General features: G+C 36.7%; 1 pseudogene; it reads left to right on the top strand.

Moving 5' to 3' along the window:
- The first annotated feature begins 11,166 nt into the window (after positions 1-11,166).
- LOC149746922 (vesicle transport protein SFT2A pseudogene) lies at positions 11,167-13,974 on the top strand (annotated as a pseudogene).
- The last annotated feature ends 793 nt before the right edge of the window (positions 13,975-14,767 follow it).

Raw genomic sequence — 14,767 nt, forward strand, 5'->3', positions numbered from 1 at the left:
GACGCGCAGGCTCAGTGGCCATGGCTCACGGGCCCAGCCACTCCGCAGCATGTGGGATCTTCCCGGACCGGGGCACGAACCCGTGTCCCCTGCATCGGCAGGCAGACTCTCAACCACTGCGCCACCAGGGAAGCCCGTTATATGCTAATATTTACGTTAAAAAATCTACATATAAATACTTATTTGTATATAGAATATCTATAGAAGGATATCCAAGAAGCTAATAATAGCAGTTGCCTTTGGGGACAAAAGCTGGGCAGAAGTGAAAAAGAAAATTAATTTTAATCATATATACGTTAATATCATTTGAACTCTGTTCCCTGTGCATTTATTACAACTTTAGAAAAATAAATTCTAAAAAAGAAAAGCTATGGTATTTATTCTTTTCTTTCTTGTTAATTTAAAATAATATATATAGATTTAACATCTTTATTGGAGTATAATTGCTCTACAATGGTGTGTTAGTTTCCACTTTATAACAAAGTGAATCAGCCATACATATACATATATCCCCATGTCTCCTCCTTCTTGCATCTTCCTCCCACCCTCCCTATCCCACCCCTCTAGGTGGTCACAAAGCACCGAGCTGATCTCCCTGTGCTATGCAGCTGCTTCCCACTAGCTATCTATTTTACATTTGGTAGTGTATATATATCCATGCCACTCTCTCACTTTGTCACAGCTTACCCTTCCCCTTCCCCGGGTCCTCAAGTCCATTCTCTATGTCTGCATCTTTATTCCTGTCCTGCCCCTAGGTTCTTCAGAACTTTTTTTTCTTTTTAGATTCCATATATATGTGTTAGCATATGGTATTTGTTTTTCTCTTTCTGACTTACTTCACTCTGTATGACAGACTCTAGGTCCATCCACCTCCCTACAAATAACTCAGTTTCGTTTCTTTTTATGGCTGAATAATATTCCATCGTATATATGTGTCACATTTTCTTTATCCATTCATCAGTCAATGGACACTTAGGTTGCTTCCATGTCCTAGTTATAAAATAATCTTTTAAATATATTTGTTTGTGGTCTTGGGGAAGATACTAAAGTAAAAGTTTAATATTATTAACAATATAGAGCAATATTTATAAGGATTTTTTTCCTCCATTATATAGTCCTAAGTCAGGCTGCTTTTTCTCATTTAAGTAGAAATGTCAGGGTCACCCATTTATTTTAGTGACCTTGAGAACAAATGGACCACCTTGTGACTATTTCAGTCATGGTGATTGGGCTTTACTGTGAAGCCATTTAAATGTATAGGGAAAATGTCCTGATCTTTGTGATGTTTGCATATGGAGAAGCATAGCACAGTTTCACAACTGGTGAGTAGCCATCTGATTTCCTTACATATACTTCTGTAACCTTGAAACTTTATTTCAAAATATATGATGAATATTAACAGAAAAACTCTATCTCTCCAACTATAGCATAGTAGTTCTTCAAATTACTCTATTTTGAACAAGCTGTTGTCAGATAAATGAGGTTTTACTGAATATAGCTATTACGAATATATTTCAAAATATTCAGGGAAGACTATATTTTTATAAGACTTGGCAACTGAAACATATGTTGGCAGAATATTTAAAACATATTTCTAGAGCATTGAAAATTCTCCCCATGCAATTATGATCCTTTAGCTATTGGCATTGTTTCCTGAACAGTCATTTTATTTAGTTTACATTTCGTATCAGAGTGTATTTGGTTCAAGACAACAATGTTTCAAACATTTGGAAAATAAAAATATAAATCCCCTTTTCATTTTCTAACCCGCCCCCCCCCCATTTTTTCATAGAATCTTGACAATTCTACGCTTGGCATATAATCAAGTGATATGATTTTCTTTTTCATTGCCCTGCTTTTCACATAGTCAGAGGGAAGGCTGAGTGATTTTTCAGGGTACCTATAGTAAGTCTTAATGAGTCTAAGAATTTGTAAAGTTAATGGAATAAAGGATTCCCTATCTGTGACTGAGAAATAGAATCATACTTTTAATTAGCACCAGTGTATAAGAGTACGTCTCTTGAGTGTATTTAGTATCTTATTACAGACAATCTTGAGTTAATGGATTATGCTGCATAGTTAATGTTTCTGATTCAATTTTTTGTAACCTCATTTTAAATACATTCATAAGATTTCACATAGTTAAAGAAGACATACATAATTTGACTATCCCTTAATATTTGTTACTCTCCCAGGCAGTAAGTTGCAATATTTCCTTTGTAATATCAGATTCTCCTTCAACAGCTTCAACAGCTCCAGAATGTCACAAGCCTTTATGTTCACATTAAGGGATACCTTTATGCATCACTATTATATGAAAGGTTGTGTTTTCTCTCATAGAAGCTATCACATTCCCTTAAATTCTCCCTATGAAAAGGAAGAAAAAAAAGAAATTAAAAGAGTTGGTTTTCTGTTCTAGCTATATATATATTGAAGGAGAGATGGTCCACGTAATTTGCTGCCATCCTGATCAACAGTCTCAGGGACGGGCATACTGCTCTGCAGAGATCTGTCATCTTTGATGCTAGAAGTGGCAGCAGCCTGTAAGTTTTCAGTAATCCATTATCTCAGTAACAACAACAACAGCAACAAGAATAAATTAAAATTCCATCTGCTAGATACCTTGATGCTTATTTATAAGAGACTAGATATTTTGCAGTCACAATTCAGATGTGTACTTATTTAAGTTGATTTTTTTTTTTTTTTTTTTTTTTTTGCGGTACGCGGGCCTCTCACTGTTGTGGCCTCTCCCATTGCGGAGCACAGGCTCCGGACGCGCAGGCTCAGCGGCCATGGCTCACGGGCCCAGCCGCTCCGCGGCATGTGGGATCTTCCCGGACCGGGGCACGAACCCGTGTCCCCTGCATCGGCAGGCGGACTCTCAACCACTGCGCCACCAGGGAAGCCCTATTTACGTTGATTTTGTCTTTATATTTTAGTAAGTGAACTTAACGAGGTTGTGGAACTCCCATTTTCACGATGTAACCTGCTTAATCTAGAAAATTCTAGAAAACGAAGTCACTTCTGGTTTGCCAACAATCTCCCTCCTGAGGGAGTCTGACATAAATGCCATTGTCTGGACTTCCCTCTGCTACGGTATTTCTTGTTCTGTCTGATTCTGGGGCTCTGTAGACTGACATCCACAGCTACTTTCCCTAGTCCCTGTGGTCTCTGGTCATGTGGTCTCTCCACCTGTCCCAACTCCTGGCCAAAGTTCATTCAGTCTAAAGAAGACCCTGTGAGTGTGCTTCTACCTCTCCTCACCCCTTGGGAGTTGTGTGATCTCATTTGCCCTCCCTACCACTCTTAGCCCCACTGGACTTTGTAAGGTGTGTCCTTAGGTTCATCCATGGAAACACCTCTTTGACCAGTTTTTAATCTCTCTCCAGGTGTGTCTTGATTTCAGGCACTTCTCCAAGTAAAGAATTTCAAAAAGCTTGAAATTTCCTTAGATGTTTCCTGTGATGTAAGGTATAAATTTTCTCTACTGGGATTTTGCCAATCCTTTCTGGGTATTTATATCCTATTTTCTTTTCTCTCCACTTCAACAGGTCAAGACTCAAAAGAGGGGATCTGGCGCTCTTTTCAGGAATTCAGAGAGCATCGAAACCTTAAATTATTACCTTCAAATATTCTCCAAACTCCTTCTTTTTCCAGAGGTCTGTGTGTGTTCAGCTATTCCCTGTGTAGCAGGGAAGCTGCTCTTTGGATACCATCCTCAGTTCTCCTTCACTCTGTGCTTGTTTCATAGACTTTATTTAGTCTTCTAGGCTCTGCCTCCTGTTCTTCCAAGACAAGCCTATTTTGTAATTCAAAACCACAAACTGAAAACTGTCCCCATAATAAATGTAAATAACTCTTTGGCTTTTAGACAGTTGTGTTTATGAATTTCAAAATCCATTTAGCTTCTCAGTTGAGTTCTTTGTTCTAAGTGATACTTGGATGCCCTACTCAGGACCCCAAGGATAATATTACTACCATTTTAACAGTGCAGAGAAGGATAAGAGTAATAGGAATGGGGGAAAAAAAGAGAGTTGACTGTCAAACTGCCATTCACTACACATTCATGCATCACATTTCAACAGTACGTTCGTGAAGAACACAGAAATCTTCATTACTACATCTTACAGACAAAGGAATAGAGTCTAAGACATTATTTTTCTCTAGGATCACACATCTGGCAAAAACAAACTAGAACCTAGAACAAACTAGAACTCCTTTGAGTTCTTGTAATACGTCATGGTAATCCTCTGATATACTTTACTCTGTTATCTATTTTATTTTTGTTTTAGCTGCCCTAGGCTCCCCAAGAATAGACTTTTATAAATTATTTACATGAACATTCTATATTTGGTGTGGCAGAGGAAAGGCACAAAATGACGTAGTAATGAAATGGCAGCATCCAGAATTTCAGATTTATGCACAACATACCTAATATAACTTTCCACGTTTTATATTTTAAAACAAGATAACTCCTCTCTCTTAGTAAGCCACCTGAAATCCACATTGACAATACAGTTTATTAGATTTATATATGTGTACAGTACATTTAAAGAACAGAAGTCTAACAAACTAACAACTCATCTTAACTTCAGCATTTCATTGTTATACTGCAGTCCTGCAGGTTGTATATACATATGCTCAATAGGGAAAGAGGCAGGTGCTACACACATTGTAATATAGATTCTTGTAGGAACTGGATTTTATCCTAAGTGCAATGAGAAGCTACCGGAAATTATAAGCTAGAGGATGAAGTGGTCTGATGACCATTTCTTAAAAGACAAATCGAACTGCTGAGGAGAGACCAAGTTGAGAAATTGCTGTGGTGAAGCAGGAACGTAAAGGTGAGCAGAAGCAGAAAAGAGGCTGCTAGAGCTGCCCATGCAAGAGATCCCTCCGTCTGAAGGAGGGCAGTGCAGAAGGAGACAGAGGTAGCCAAGTTAGGATCTGTGTTGGAGATAGAGTAGATGGGACTTTCTGTACTCCTTACCTGGGTTCAGACTACAGAGGGATAAGAGAGGTCAGAAACTCACTATAATTATCTCTTGTGGCTAAACACATTTAATTCAGCTTCTCTGCTAATCTAATATGAAACCTGCCAAAAAAAAAAAAAGAGAGAGCTCAATGTACAACAAATAGCAAATGCTTTAATACCACATACTCTAATAGTCTTAATTATTCATTATCATTTCAAAAGGCACAATGTTTAGAAAAATCATTCAACTAAATGTTGGCACACCAAAATAGACAGTTAATTTATGATTATCATTAATATTAGTATTGTTTTAAGGCCATTGGAATGGGACTTTCCGTTTTTTCCTAGTCCAAGAAGGGTTTATTTTTGTTGATCTTCTTGGCCTGGTGTAAAACCTATCTTTTGAGATTGGCATTCCCCAGTGACTAAGTGGTAAATTATGCTGTCTGGAAAGTTATTGTGAGTTCCACTGTGGTTTTGGTTCAGTAGGTTTTTATGTATTTTTACAAATTTTGTACATACACCCAGAGGCTTTTTGGCACTGGCTACATTTTGACATTCAAGAAAATAAATATGAGCCCTTTAACAGTCTCCAATTCTAGATTCAGCGTTTTAAATATATTGAAATATGTATATGAGGAATTTTCTGAGACGTGGAACAGAGACTCATTTGGCAAACATTTTTACCAATATTACAAAAAAGACCTTTCTCTGCAGCTCATTTGATTATATATTTTTTAGGTCATGAGGGGTATATTTTGAATTTGAGCTCTGGAACTTAAAGGAAGTATACTTAATATTCTGGAGATATGTTTTGCATTTTCAGAGACTGGATAAGACCAATGCTAATTGATTTAACCTATTCCTGGGAAAACTCTCAAGCTTATAGTCAACTTGAATTATAGTCAACAGTGTAGTGAAATGCAAAAAGGTTTATGTGGAAATGAAGAAAATTCACTTTTAAAATAAAGCATAACTATTTCAGGAACATAAACGGATGTATTTGCTAATCTTCTTCCCCTCCCATTCATCAAACTAAAATAATCCACTGGCAAAGTAAAGCCAAATGGCATATTCTACTGAAAGTTCAGTTTATAGTGACATAAAACCCTATAATTCTCATATGCATAATTAACCTTCCAAATTGCCTGTTAATCACACAAGTAAATTTATAGCAACCAAAGGAATCTTATGGTTATTAAAGGTAAAAAATTACTAAATATTCAGACTTATATAACATACATATTGGAAATTACCCCTGACCTTGAAACTGTGTGCCTCATTCAGGAAGTTATGATACACACTGACACATAGGTAATGGCGGTACTTTAATAAAGGGGAATTACTTTGTACATAATGACACCGAGACTATGTTATGACAGAGGTATACAAAAGTTTCAGAGGCAGCAGTAGTAGTTTGAGGCATAGGATTCTTGGTTCTGTTGTTATTTTCTGCCTCATAGTACCCTCATTTTGCCCACTGTTTTTTCATCTGCCAAGGGATGTCAGCAACTCTTGTCTCCTACCACCTTGAAATGTTGTCAAGGATCTCATATTTTGCTCGGTAATCCCTTGAGATCTTTGGATGAAAAGAACCATAAAAATCTAAAATGTTTTTCTAGGTGGGTGCTTCCAAAATTGGTCCTTTTTAGGGAGCCACCCACTTGGATATTGGATACCCTCCCTGTGTAATGTGGAAAAAGCGGTTGGTGAAAATGTACTCTTCTAGCATCACCAAAAAAACAGACGTCTTTATTGTTTAGAAACTGAAACACACCCATTGGGGAGTACTTCATCATCATTTTTTTTTTAAGTGAATGAAAACATCACAAGTTGAATTGATGAAATGCAGGATAAGTGCAAACAGACTACATCCTTCCTCTTTCAGTCACAAGGAGTGGTGGTCCGCCAATTCTCCCCCTTTGCACCCTCCCTGTCTAGTAAAGAGCCCTAGTTGGCTCATAAACCATGCCCCTATCTGAGCTACAACTAATTATGCCACTGTTGAGTCACCAACAGAAAATCCCACAGGCTGGTTGCTTTCCTCTTTGTGGTATAGGGCAGTGATCTGAAAGAGAATTTTTTCTCTTTTCATCTGCATTATTTCCACCCCCCCCTTTTCTTACTCATTTTCATTTCCTCCAATTTCTAATTATCATCCCTACTTTACCCATCCTTTTCTAATCTCAAGGGCTATTTTAAAAGTATGCTTGTTCACCAGATGCAACTCTCCAAGGGCTCATTTGGAAAAAATAACAATCTTTTCTGTCCCTCCAGCTGCCAAAAGTCATCTTGAGTCATGTTTTTGACTCAATTGACAGAAACACTTAATAGAAACGGTTGGCCTTTCCCAGAGTTTCTTCTTACTTGCCATTCCATCTTGTTGATTTTAACTGACTGATAGGATGCAGCATTTGACCAGAGTAGCTTACCTGGTCATCATCCTTTGTATTTTTCCTGTCTCTGTTAAACCTGGCTAAACCAGTCAGACGGAGTGGGTTATAAGCAAAATAAGTGACTGTCAGTAAGCATTCCAGCTCTAGAGTATCTTGTTTGAAACATTCTGGCAAAGTTATTCCCCAAATTGAACCGGATCCTATATGCTAAAGAAGAAATTAGGTAACCTACTTTCTAAACAATATTATTTCTAAATAATAATAATAACAATAATAATAATTATTATTTAAGATGCTTCCTTAATAGTGTCATGGTAACAACTCAATGTGAATTACTTCAGAACCATGAAGAGAAACTTGTTTCAAATAGACACAATATTTGTTTACTTTATGAATCCAAGCAGAGCCCAAAGGAACTACTGCTGATCTTCACTATTTATCTTGTCAAAGTAAAAGTTTTTAAAAGTTGAAAAGTGTGAATCTCATACAAATATAGAATAAACATAGCAAAGGTTTACTTAACTTATTAATGAGGTTTATCACTCAGGGTTCAACCAGGTAAGCAGAATAAGTAAGATATATGGATATACCACTCCTCCTGAACACATTTATTGATTTTTTTGCTTTATTCCAAGGCACTGTTTTACAAATTATGAGGACTGCTTAAGCAAATCTGATATCCCAAAGGTCAGAAAGTCAGGAAGGGAACATCACAAGCAGGCTGGCACCCACAGCATGAGCCAAAGGTTTTTGTGACAGGCAGTTAGGAAAGAATGGTTAAAAGTAGGTTGGAACCCAATAGAGCTCAGGGTGTGTCCTCAGGGAAAGCTTAGACCCTTTTTAAGGCCTTCCTACAGAATACTTAACTTGTGGGCCCACCCAAAGTAATCTCCCTAAATTAAAGTAAAACTGATCAGGAACTTTACATCTGCCAAATCTCTTCATAGAAGCACCTAGGATAGGATTTGATTGGATAACTGGAAGAATACAGATTCATGCTAGAAAATGGTTGCTGCTTCTTTTTTGTCCTCCAGCTCTCAAGAAGAATATCTCTGTAGCCCACCATATCTGGAAACATACTAGAAAGGCAATTCTGGAGAATGTAGTTTATCCTAGGCAAGTTGACACACCACAAAAGCCATATCTGAATATTTATAGACTCTATTCTAAGGTCTGAGTGTGTTCTCCCCAAATTCATACATTGCACCTTAACTCCCAAAGTTGATGGTATTAGAAGGTGAGATCTTTTGGGGAGTGATTGGATCATGAGGGCAGAGCTCTCATAAATGAGACTGGTGTCCCATAAAAGAGGCTCCAGAGATATTCCTAGCTCCTTCTGCTGAGCAAGGACATGGTAAGATACAAACTGGTTAATGTTCAATAAGGCAACAAAACTATAACCTTTGAGGCAATTGGTTCCATCAGACAGAAGACAATTTACATCTCTACCAGACAAAAATCCACAAGTCAAGATGTAACTTCACAGACTTTGAGATTTAATTAATAATAAACAGCAAGTCAAACATAGGCCTAGATGATTAAATGATTTTTGTGTGGGTCTACTAGGCAATGTTTCAGTATAACATCCTTTTGGTTTAGTTCCAAGTATAGTTTTTATTTTTCATAAAAATTTATTAAATATTTCATCTACTTTTATTACTAAAGAATAACCTTTTCTTGAGAGTTTAGATTTCCTGAAATATTATATTCTATCTGCTTAAGCAGAAGTGAGTGTTCCTTTTGCAATTTAATGGTGATATCTTTTGGTCTTCTCAGATCTAGACACATATAACTACTAACCCTTCCTGAGCTATAACTGTCTATCACAGGAGTTTCTCTGTGTACAAAAATGGGAAATGTGTTCTAGGTACATGAGTCACTTGAATCTATAGGTCCCAAGCAATTAGAAAGGAAGAAAGAAAAAAAGGGGAAAGAAGATCTTTATTTTACTTAAAGGCCCTGAATAAGGGTGACAGAAATATTAGGAAGGGAGAATAAAAGGAGGAAAGAGGAGAAGCATTATTTAGTTGTGAAAATATTTTTCTATGAGGAAATAAGACATAGACCCCAATTTAAAAATAATCAATTGACAATATATGAACAATAAGAGGAAAGAAAATGGTATGTCTATTGAAAATTCCATGCTATTAAAGCTATATATTACTATTTTGAATCCAACTGATTAACCTTTTTCTTTCCTAAACTGAGGACCATATCCTATAAACCAATTATTAAGTAAATGTTCCTAAGTATACATTTCAAATGCACCTTGAAGTTAACAATTTGGAGGAAAAACCAAAAAAGTCATCTATGCACGTATTTTTCATTTGTCTTAAAAAGATTACTTTGTAATAGAGTCACTACATTCCTTACTGAGATCTTTAATACAATTGTTTAAGAGTTTTTACCTCATATCAATGAAGACATCACTAACGTTATAAATAGAAAATTCATATTTTAAACTACAAATACTTGTGCTCTGAACACATTCATATTTATATGTATTCAACCTATTGTTTCACTTTAGATGCATTAGGAAGTTATTGCAAGAAATACATAATAAACGTCTAACACATTTCTCTCTCTTCACTGACTCCTTTCCCAGTTATCAACTAATCAGCTGTCAACATCATTATTCTAAAATTTAAGGATCTTTGTTTTACTTTCTGGCTTAAAATGTTTCCATGATGCACAGTGCCTACCTACTGGATGAATGCCACTTACCTAAGCATGGTAGTCAAGGTCCTTCATGATCCAGACCTTATTATCTCTCTAATTTCAATTTCGGCCATTCACAGTCAGCTTCTATGTGCACTATACCTCCTCCAAAAGGAAAAAGACTTGTTATTTCCCAAATCCTCACATAAGCCTTGCTGTATCATATTTTCATGTATAATTACCCCTGCAAGAAATACCCTTCACCCACTGTCATTCTCTAAAGCTTCTATTCATCCTTAAAAACAGCTTAGATTCTCTTCCTCTGAGTAAGCTTTCACTATCCTTTCCTCTTCCACCCAGGCAGCTAAGTAAAACTCTTCTGGGTTCTAATGACACTCTCTGGGGATAACTGCTACAGCCCTCAGCTTATCAGTGATTCAGAAGGCTTTTGTGCAAGTTTGTTTCACCCTGAGTGCTGATGCTTTTCTTTCTTTCTCTTGTTCCCAGAATCTAACTCAGGGTTTAATTAGGTAATAGTTGCCTATTCAAAATAAACATTTGTTGAATACTTAATATATTCAGGTCCTCTGATCTGGTGCTGGTTTTGGGAAATTAAAGGAGGTAAGTAGAGAAGCCATTCATCTGAGGTCATGGACATTCTATTACCTTTATTTACTAGTGGGTCTCAAATTTTACCCTGGTTTGAATCTCTTTGTTAAAACACAGATTGCTTGGCCTCCTCCCAGAGTTTCAGATTCTGTAGGTCTAGCCTGGAGCCACATAATTTGCATTTCTAACCAGCATCCAGTTGCCGTTTCTGCTGCTCAAGGGCCACAATTTAAGAACTATTGCTCTATATCCACACAAGGACCAAGATGCTAAAAGAAAATATGTATATTTAATAAAAGCTTATCTAACTGTTCTTGTTTTATTTATAAAGACAACCTTAGTACAGAATATGATTTATTCTGTTCCTTTCTAAATCAAGAGACATAAAAAGATATTTTATTTTACATTATTTATATATATTTTATTTTATTCAATAATGAAGATCAATATTCTGAGTTTTCCATCATAATCATATATTTCCCTCCCCCTTCCCCCTCCCCCTTCCATTACTTTCCCATATGTTTAACAGATGCATTTTTTAAAAAAATGTTGACAATGTTAGTTTTCTTTCAAAATAGTGGAACTTAACTCTTTTGCAGGGAGGGAGAGATTATCATAACCCTGCATCTTCCCATGAAAGCAATTAACCCATTCTCCAGAAAACTGTATATACAGAACTGAGAGTACAGAAATAAAACATAGAGCTATGGCCAATTGCTTTTTGACAAGGATGCCAATTCCACTCAATGGGAAAGAATAATCTCTTCCACAAATGGTGCTGGGACAATTGGATTTCTATGTGCAAAAGAATTTCATTGAACACCTACTTTATTTCATATACAAAAATTGACTAAAAATGGATCAACAATATAAGTGCTAAAAACTGTAAAATCTTAGAAGAAAACCTAGGGATAAATCTTCATGACCTTGGGATTGGCAATGGATTCTTAAATATGACACCAAAAGCACAGCAGCAACCACAAAAAAATAAGTTGAACTTTATCAAAATTTAAACATTTTGTGTATGTAGGACATTATCAAGGGGTTGAAAAGATAGCCTAAAGAATGGGAGAAAATATTTGCAAATCCTAGATCTGATAAACATTTAAAATTCAATATATTTAAAGAACTCTTAAAACTCAACAAAAAGACAAACGACGGGCAAAGGACTTGCATAGACATTTCTCCAAAGACATACAAATGGCCTATAAGAACATGAAAAGACATTCAACATCGTTAGTCACTAGAGAAAGGCAAATCAGAACCACAATAAGATATCATTTCACATGTACTAAGATGGATATAAGAAAATAAAATTTAAAAATGAAAATAATGAGTGTTAATGAGGATGTGGAGAAACTGGAATTTTGGTACATTATTGGTGGAAATGTAAAATGATGGAAAGGTAAAATGGGAAAACAGGTTGTTCCTCAAAAAACTAAATATAGAGTTGCCATATGACCTAGCCATTCCACTCCTAGGTTTATACTTCCCCCAGTTGAAAACAGGGATCCAAAAAAATGTTCAATGAAGCATTATTCACAATAGACAAAAAGTAAAAACAAACAAACAAAAAATGTGTCCATCAACAGATAAATGGATAAGCAAATTGTGATATATACATACAACAAAATATTATTAAGCCCTAAAAAGGTATGAAATCCTGATGCACGCTACGACATGGACAAACCTTGAAAACATTGTTATAAATGAAATAATTGGACATAAAAGGACAAATACTGTATAATTCCAGTTAATGATATATCTAGAATAGGGAAATTCATAGAGACAGAAAGTAGGTTAAAGGTTACCAAGGGTTTCCTCTGGGCAGGAAGGGGAGGTGAAGGAATAGTCAGCAGTTCAGCCCAGGAAAATGGCCAGGAAGAAGCTGCAGAGGTTCCTGAGTGACCAGGGTGACAAAGAGCGTAGCCTGACCACAGAAATCCTGGATGTTTGGTCCCTTAGTTTTAATACCAGATTGAGGTGGTCTGGTATATGCTTTGTATGCAGCATTTTCTATTCTATCCTTGGAACTGGATTGCTATGGCTTCCTGGTGGCATGAAACTTTTGGCAGTGTTTTACAGCCTGGGAAATAATCCTGCATGAGTCAGTATGAGATTTTTAATGGGCTCTGTGAAGCAACTGATGAAAATATTTGAAACAAGATTGCCTGCAACAATTATTATTCTTTTTTGTTTGTTTCATATTTACACTGTGTGCTTATTTTTGGCGACATAAGAAGGGAATGAATATGTTGCAGTTCTTGTGAAGAGCCTAATATAGTCTATCATGCATCGTATATGCAAAAGATGCAGTCATGAAAGGCTATTTTTCTCTCCTAAGTTGAAAATCAGAAACTCTTTGAAAACAGTGTTTGAAAGTGTATGCTGTGGTTTTGGTGAAGTATGATTTTCTTGATACAATAATCATTCCAAAAAAATGCAATAATTTAAGACCATTTGTATTCTGCTACAAACTACATGGTTGAATAAACAGTTAAATGCTTGTAAATTAAAAAAATTTTTTTATACAGCAGGATCTTTTTAGTCATCAACTTTATACACAACAGCGCATACATGTCAATCCCATTCGCCCAATTCACCACACACCTCCCCCGCCATTTTCCCCTCTTGGTGTCCATACGTTTGTTCTCTACATCTGTGCCTCAATTTCTGCCCTGCAAACCGGTCCATCTGTACCATTCTTCTAGGTTCCACATATATGTGTTAATTTACGACATTTGTTTTTCTCTCTCTGACTTACTTCACTCTGTATGACAGTCTCTAGATCCAACCACGTCTCAACAAATGACACAATTTCGTTCCTTTTTATGGCTGAGTAATATTCCATTGTATATATGTACCACATCTTCTTTATTCATTCATCTGTCGATGGGCATTTAGGTTGCTTCCATGACCTGGCTATTGTAAATAGTGCTGCAATGAACATTGGGGTGCATGTGTCTTTTTGAATTATGGTTTTCTCTAGGTATATGCCCAGTAGTGGGATTGCTGGATCATATGGTACTTCTATGTTTAGTTTTTTAAGGAACCTCTATACTGTTCTCCATAGTGGCTGTATCAATCTACATTCCCACCAACAGTGCAAGAGGGTTCCCTTTTCTCCACACCCTCTCCAGCATTTGTTATTTGTAGATTTTCTGATGATGCCCATTCTAACTGGTGTGAGGTGATACCTCATTATAGTTTTGGTTTGCATTTCTCTAATAATTAGTGATGTTGAGCAGCTTTTCATGTGCTCATTGGCCATCTGTATGTCTTCTTTGGAGAAATGTCTATTTAGGTCTACTGCCCATTTGGGGATTCGTTTTTTTTTTTTTTGTGGTACACGGGCCTCTCACTGTTGTGGTCTCTCCTGTTGCAGAGCACAGGCTCCAGATGTGCAGGCTCAGCGGCCATGGCTCACGGGCCTAGCTGCTCTGCGGCATGTGGGATTTTCCTGGACCAGGGCACGAACCCGTGTCCCCTGCATCAGCAGATGGACTCTCAACCACTGCGCCACCAGGGAAGCCCTGTTTTTTTAATAATGAGCTGCATGAGCTGTTTATATATTTTGGAGATTAATCCTTTGTCCGTTGATTCATTTGCCAATACTTTTTCCCATTCTAAGGGTTGTCTTTTCATTTTGTTTATGGTTTCCTTTGCTGTGCAAAAGCTTTGAAGTTTCCTTAGGTCCTATTTGTTTATTTTTGTTTTTATTTCCATTACTCTAGGAGGTGGATCAAAAAAGATCTTGCTGTGATTTATGTCAAAGAGTGTTCTTCCTATGTTTTCCTCTAAGAGTTTTATAGTGTCCAGTCTTACATTTAGGTCTCTAATCCATTTTGAGTTTATTTTTGTGTATGGTGTTAGGGAGTGTTCTAATTTGATTCTTTTACATGTAGCTGTTCAGTTTTCCCAGCATCACTTATTGAAGAGACTGTCTTTTCCCCATTGTATATCCTTGCCTCTTTTGTCATAGATTAGTTGACCATAGGTGTGTGGGTTTATCTCTGGGCTTTCTATCTTGTTCCATTGATCTGTTTCTGTTCTTGTGCCAGTACCATATTATCTTGATTACTGTAGCTTTGTAGTATAGTCTGAAGTCAAAGAGTCTGATTCCTCCAGC

Source organism: Delphinapterus leucas, chromosome 17, assembly GCF_059928025.1.
Source record: "Delphinapterus leucas isolate spDelLeu-1000000601 "Yukka" chromosome 17, BTC_Dleu_Yukka2, whole genome shotgun sequence".
Taxonomy (NCBI): Eukaryota; Metazoa; Chordata; class Mammalia; order Artiodactyla; family Monodontidae; genus Delphinapterus; species Delphinapterus leucas.